This window comes from Drosophila mojavensis, unplaced genomic scaffold (genome assembly GCF_018153725.1).
Source record: "Drosophila mojavensis isolate 15081-1352.22 unplaced genomic scaffold, ASM1815372v1 contig_74, whole genome shotgun sequence".
Taxonomy (NCBI): Eukaryota; Metazoa; Arthropoda; class Insecta; order Diptera; family Drosophilidae; genus Drosophila; species Drosophila mojavensis.
The window spans coordinates 11,754,673-11,761,916 of NW_025318899.1; positions in this window are offsets into that span (position 1 = coordinate 11,754,673).

Below are 7,244 nucleotides of genomic sequence, written 5' to 3' on the forward strand. Positions count from 1 at the left end.
CAAGTTTCGGCTAACAATTTGACTTATAATAAGCTAAGGAAATCCCTAATTATAGCTCATTATAGTTTCTAAATAGATTTTAATAACGACTAACATGTGCCAAATATATAAAAGTACATATGTAGGTAGTATAAAAAACTAAATAAATTGCGTAATGAATAGCCGCAAAGGTATTTATTTGGCCAGAGTTAGATTCAGTAAGTCGCATACAAAGGCAGCTCAGATAAAAGGGCGGCAAATGAGCTTGAGACAATAGATCAAATAAATGCCAAATCATTATTTACAACAAAGACATTAAAATGGCAGCTAATTGAAATTGGCATTTACATAACTAAAATGTAATTAACAAAGGTAGCCAAGCTGTTCGATAAGCTGCGGGCATTGAAAAAAAAAGAATAATAATAATAAAATAAAATAACCAGCATCAGCGAACAGCGATTGGCTAGCAGCATCTAGCATCTGACAGTTGCCATCCGGCAATTTGGTAAGGTAATCAATATTTTTAGCATTAACTGTGCTCAACCTTGAACCTAGTGAGGATTATGAAACGAATCAAAGACACGCACAATAAATCATCGGGTGGGATCAGAAGATCTCCAACAAAAATAAGAAAAAGCCCATAAAGCCTATATGGCTAAAGTTCTTAGGCCCAGCCGCAAAAAAGTCATTAGCTTTGCAACACTTACTATCATTTTCTATAAATAACAATTAAGGCATACAAAAGTTGATTCGCTCAGAACTTTAGAGCGTCGCGACGTTCGCTTCTAATGGACAATGGCTCAGAGAGAACCAACGAACCACACAACAACAAGAAGAAGAAGAAAATGAAATGAAATGAACGAACGAACGCAAGACACGCTCAAGAAACTTTGGGAACCGTGGTCATTAGAACCTAGTGTCGGTCGTGAGGCACATAGAAAGCAAAAACGCTTCAACATGGGGTCAATAAATTCTTAAACAAATAAACAACAACAACAACAGCACAATGAAAAATCTGAAAAGAGAAGTTGATAAGTTGGAGAGAAAAAAAAAACGAAGAAGTAACCCGCCCAAAAAGGCAAAGCCTGCGCACAATTATAATATTTAGTAAATAAATCATCATTATATTTGTCGGATCGACTTGATGTGCCTGATGAGCTGATGATGATGATGATGATGAAACGCAGTTGATGTCAGAACTTTCAGAATTTGAGCAATCATTCCGACTAGCGTAAATAGCTGCTATTTGCATAAAACTATTGCGTCGTGAGTGGGAAACTGAAATATTCCCAATGGCTAAAACAAGTTCGTATTTTGGATGCTTTTTTTGCTTTAGCCATAATTGAAAGTAAAAAATAAATATAAAATGCCTATCGAACGAAGAAGAGGAAGAGAACAACAAAAATGTTGTCAGCAGGCAAAACAAGTGCGTTTTGGGCCTATACGCAGTTTATTTGTGTTATTTAACTCACACGCACACACAGAGAAAGAAGGAGAGAGTGAGAGGGAGTGTGAGAGAGAGAGAGAGAAACATCGAGTCAGAGCGCACGTTAACGTCGCCCGCTTTTATGGCTCTTTCATTTTGATGGCTCTTTCGCTTGCGGCTCGGCATTTTTCGGGTGCCCCAACAGTCATTTCTTTTCATTTCATTTCATTTCATTTCGAGCCAAGTTTATTTCAAGCTCACGCACCCAGAGAGCCACGTTAAGATTGTGTGCGTGTGCGTATATTTTTTGGTAACAAGTTCAATGACTTCTTGAAACCAAAAAATTTTTTGGTTGCTTCGTTTCGGTTTCAGTTTGTTGTGCGGGGGGCGCGGGGCCGCGGGTTGCGAGGCCCTGCTGCTCATTTCTTTTATTTTTTGTTCGGTTCTTCTTCGCAGTTTTTTTCGTTCTTGTTGTTTTCGTTTTTTATACGTTCGTTTTCATTGCTGGAGTTCATTGGCCAGCAGCCAGCCACACTTCAATAAATAAATGATGGTAGCGCAGCACCAGCAGCAACCGCAGCCCATACAAAGAGCACAAGAGCCTTAAGTGCTGCCGAATTGGTCATAAATATGCTTTTTATTTATTACAATTTATATTTAAAATTTTAACAATTGTTTTTTATTTTTTATCATTTATTTTGTTTTTTTTTTTTTTTTTTTTTTTTCTACCTGTAAGTTTGTTGCCAGAGTCTTTTGTTTGCGACGTGCTGCTGCGGGTGATTGATTACTGAAATTAAGCAATAATTTATATGAATTATTTTGCATGACTGGGCTAGAAATTAAATGGAGTTAACTTTAATTTCATTGCTCGCGAAATTCAGTAAAATAATTCAGGCTAAAAGTTTCAAGTTGACCATAAAGTTCGTTGCCTAAGTCATTTGATTAGCATGCAAATAAAATAGCACCAAGATGACAAATTTACAGTTATGCTGGCAAGAACTCACAAAAATATATATGTATAAAATTTAGTTTCTTTTTATGATCGAGCAAATATTTGCTTTACTTGAGCAAACATCTTTCATTTATCTTAAATCAATAAAATGAAAGGACTAGCGCTTAAGCTAAGCGTTAATCTTAACCCCAATCTTCCAAGAAACTATTGTTGTTGTATTTGTTGCTGTCTCTTGCTGTTGTCTCTCGTTGCTGTTGCATTGCCAAATCTGGCTGCAAATGTTTGTTTTTTGCACTCATTGTGCATAATGGTCACTCATCAAATTATCAAGTCAGCTACCTGCCACTGGCAACAGTTGCTGCTGCTGCTGCTGCTGTTGCTGCTGCTGTTGCCATCAATTACTTTGTATCACAGTCAACTGAGTTTTGGGCTTCACTTTTTGGTTTGCTGTAAGTGGATCAGAGCGGGAGACCCGGCAGTTGATTATGCAGCACTGTTGCAGCTGTAGCAACGATTGTTGCTGTTGCTGCTGATGCTGATGCTGCTGCCCGCCCGTTGGGGGCGCGAAAGGTGCTAAACACACGCGCCAATTTTGCGGTAAAAGCTCTCACCATACACACTCACACACACACACATTGACAGCTTGATAGTCCCGTCTGTGATGGTTCTAAGCGCTGTTCGAGCTCTGGAGCCGCTGTTGTCGTCGTCTTGGTTGCTGTTGTTGTTGTTATCTATGTGCCAAACCTGATTTACTTCATGATTATGTTTGAAAAATTAGGTTAGGAGCAATGAACTTGCCATTCGTCAGCAGATGCAGACAAAGTGAATGTTTTGTTGCCACCAGTGTGTGTGTGTGAGTGAGCGAGTGAGTGTGTGAGATTTTGTTATTTGTTTACCTTAATAATAGACACCTGTATAGTACAATTTGAGGCAACAGATCTTAGAATATTGCTGATACTGTTGCTGTTGCTGCTGCTGCTAGCTGTCTTGTTGTTGCTGCTGCAACTCTTTGAAAGTATTCGCAATCAATTTAAAAGCAACGACCAAGTGCAATCAGCGGCAACTGCCGCAAACAACGTGTGGCACATTTGACTCGAAGATGTGGCGACTGGCCGTGGCCAGCCACGGAGGAGGCATTGGAATTCACTCTTTTCCGCAACGAAATGAAAAATGTGTGCTAAGCCAATGACCGACAGAAGCAGCAGCAGCAGCAGCAGCAGCAGCAGCAACAGCAACAAGCAGCGGCAACAGCAACCAGCAGCGGCAGCAGCAACTACAAGACAAACAACGCACACAGAGGCAAAGTTAACTGTTATTCTGCCAACACACGCACACACACACACACATACAGTGAACTATAGAATTGAGTATTCGCAACTTTAAAAAGAGAGAAAGAAGAAAGAGCGTGAGCGTGAGCGAGAGCGAGAGCGCTGCCCCGAGCCAAGTGTCTTGTCTTGGATCGTCGATGTCGTTGTCGTTGTAGTTGCCGTTGCCGTTGTCTTTGGCTGTGGCTCTGGCAGTGGCTTTGCTTTTTATGCCGTTCTCGTTCTGCGTGTCTTCGAGTGTTTGTCAATCCGCCAACAGCTAAAACGCCGAACAGCCAACGACCCACGCCAGATACTCTGCCTGTGCATCTCGCCTCCACCCCTTTGGACTACTCCCTTGGCAGTACTTTACATTGTTTTGTCTACTGCACTTAGAGCACGCAGTTACTCCAAATGCTCTACATATGCCTGCAATGCAATTAAAATGCTAGAGTATAACGGCAAATGCTGCCAAAGTGGCAAAATGCTTATCATTCTGAATGTTGATTCCTTACAAATGAGTACAACTTACTCTGGGCCCCAGAGGCTGGGATATGAGGTTTGATGTGAAGTGTTTAGAAAAACCTTTCCATCACAAATTCAGCTAAAGCATCAATACAGAATATCGAACTTAAGGAGTGTGATATAAATTATACACAAATTTTCTATTTGTCATCAATTTTTCGTAACTTTAATGTAAAATAATAAAGAAAATAAATAAATCAATAGATATAAAAAAAATATTTTTTAAATAATGCTATTCTAAAAAAAAATAAAATTAAAATAAAATAAATAAATAAAAAATTAATAAATTATTTTTTTTTTTTAATAATGCTATTCTAAAAATTAGAAAAATATATTTTTAAAAATTTATAAAAATATTTAAATTTTTAAAAATATTAAATAAATAATTTTTCTATAAAATATATTTTGTTTTAACCGTTTAAATAATTAAAAGGATTTACTAATATTTTTCAAAATCATTTAAATATATGTAAAAGTGATTAATTAAATATTTAAAATTATAAAAAAAAAAATATTTAAATGCATAATATGTCATGCATTCCATTCCAAAATATTTAATATAAAATATTTAAAAATACAAATTACATTTTCTCTAAAATCTAATCTGCATACACCTAACAGAATAGTCTTGTGGCTCATAAAAAGTTATTAATACTTGCCGATATTATATAAGTTTAAATCAATTGACCTAATTATGCCATGCCTCCATAATCTTCATCAAATTTCCTAAAAATTCGACAGCCTACTCAGTGTGCCTAATAACCAAAAGCACACTGAAATTGTTATTGTTTTTCTTGCTCTAATGTATTTGAGTATTTATTGATGCAGGTTGCTCGATTATTTGGCATTTATTTTGTACGCTTGGCTTATACCGCAGCCTGCGGCCCCACTTCATAATTGTAACAATGAACTCTTAAGCTGTTGTCGCTCTTGTTGTTGCTCAGCTGTTTGCTCACAGCGCTGCCGACAACTAGACTAATGCTGATTGATGAATCGCGAAAATAACAGCAAATGCTGTTGACAAGCTGACAAGCTGAAATCAGATATAGACACTCGCACATGTATGTATGTATGTTTGTTTGTGTTCGCGTTGCTTGGTGTGGGAGTTGCGCACTTGGAGCTGACAGCGACTTGCATAATTATGAACCGTTAGAGCGGTCGCACGTATCCTGTAAGAGAACGCTCCCACGATTGCAGCAGTCCCCAGGTGCCTGTTAGGTAATTACCGACTGCGACGCGCTAACTGTAAAGCGCGCAACAAAAGGATTTCGATTTCCTAGCAGCAGCCGCGACAGCCGGCAACTGGCACACCTGACGAAATCAAAAGCAAGCACAGTTATAAACGCGAAGCAACATGAGTTCCCTACGAGTAGAGTGGAGTAGAGAGAGAAAGAGAGAGGGGGAGAGAGCAAGGCAGGATCTGATCGTAATCGTTGAATCAATCGGCGCATCTGTCGGCGTTGTCCTTTTTTCTTTACGTTTTCCTTTTTTTCCACTCTGGGGTTGCTGCAATAGGGGGAAACCAAATAATTTTCTATTGCGCGCGAAAATTCTCAAGTTTTTTATGGGTTTTTTATTGTGAGTTTGCTGCTGTTGTTCTTGTTGTTGTTGTTGTTGTGAGAACAGTCCCCGTTAAGGGTTTTACCTTTATAAGGTAGCATCCACATACATAATTATGTAATTTTAGCCCAATGCAGTCCTTAAGATTTGGGATAAAAAAAGGAAGTGTCAGAGTGCCTTGTAGTTACGATTGATGCGCCAAGTGACCGAGTTCTATTTGGGAATATATCAACGGAAATGACCTGGAAAAGCGCGCTCTACTTAGTTAAGGGAAACGAAAGGGCTGCACAGGATGCGTGACCCATATTATAGCGGAACTAGTAACCCATTTTCAAATCCTCAATCAGACGCTGTACGCTGCCTTATCGTCAGTTGAACTGATAATAAAAAGAATTCGCTGATACAGCAATTTGTCATGCGACATTTTTATGGCAAACAAATGCTCAACAGGCCTGTGAAATTCATATTTTTATGATGTTTTGCTTTTTACCTTGTCGCGCTGAATATTTACAATGCAACAGTTTCCTGGGATTCAGAATTTGCCACAGTGACGCAACATCTCGTCACGAACGCAGGTCAGTTAGGATGCGCGACGGCGACCCGGAGTCCAATACAAATTTGGCCTGTGCCATTGTTTTGCATGTTTGCATCAGGGCCAGGGCCAGGGCCAGGGCCAAGACCAGAGCCAAAGGCAGCGACACGCGCATTTTGCGGCATGCTCAGGGGATAAACAACACATAAAAACAGTCCAAGGACTCATAACTTTCACCTTTATATATGAATATTTTTTTTAAAGGAAGGTTGCGGTCATCCGTTTTTAGGAAACTGTTTGCGCAGGTAACTAAAAAGAGACGAGATTTTTTTGTTCCCGAGCTGTTGCCCAGACTCTAATGAAGTGACTTTTAAAATGCAATGAAATGAGAAGTGTAATTCCATATAAGTGGCTGAAACTGAAATGGAAATGTGAGAGAATACAGGGACGAGGCTTATATACTGAGAAAGCATGATGAATGTGTGCGACAGCATGCTGATAAGGAGGCTGTATTTCATTAAAATAGAGAATTTCAGAGTCAACTTCAAGCTGTAGGTATCTATAGATGTAGAGTGGAGGTCAATCTATTCCTTGCTGGATAGTTAATATAAAAAGAATATATCATGGATAATAATTTAATTGATATAATAATTAATAATAATTGATTAGAGATTGTCTAGCTCTTTGAGATTTTACTTGGACAGAATCGATATTATATAAAAATTATGCATATAAAATCTCTATAAATCTGTGGTATATGACATAGGCAATCGATCATTCCGATTGATAACTCTATTAGGGTTCTAAAAATGCAGGAAACACATCTGTAAAATCTGTATAAAGCTCGTTAAATATTCTGTTTTCCCATTTGAAGAGACTCCATACTTAAATCTAGCGAGCATTGCTGTCATCAATCTCACAGTCAATGCTAAATTATTGCGCTCTTATGTCTCATTCTGACTAATT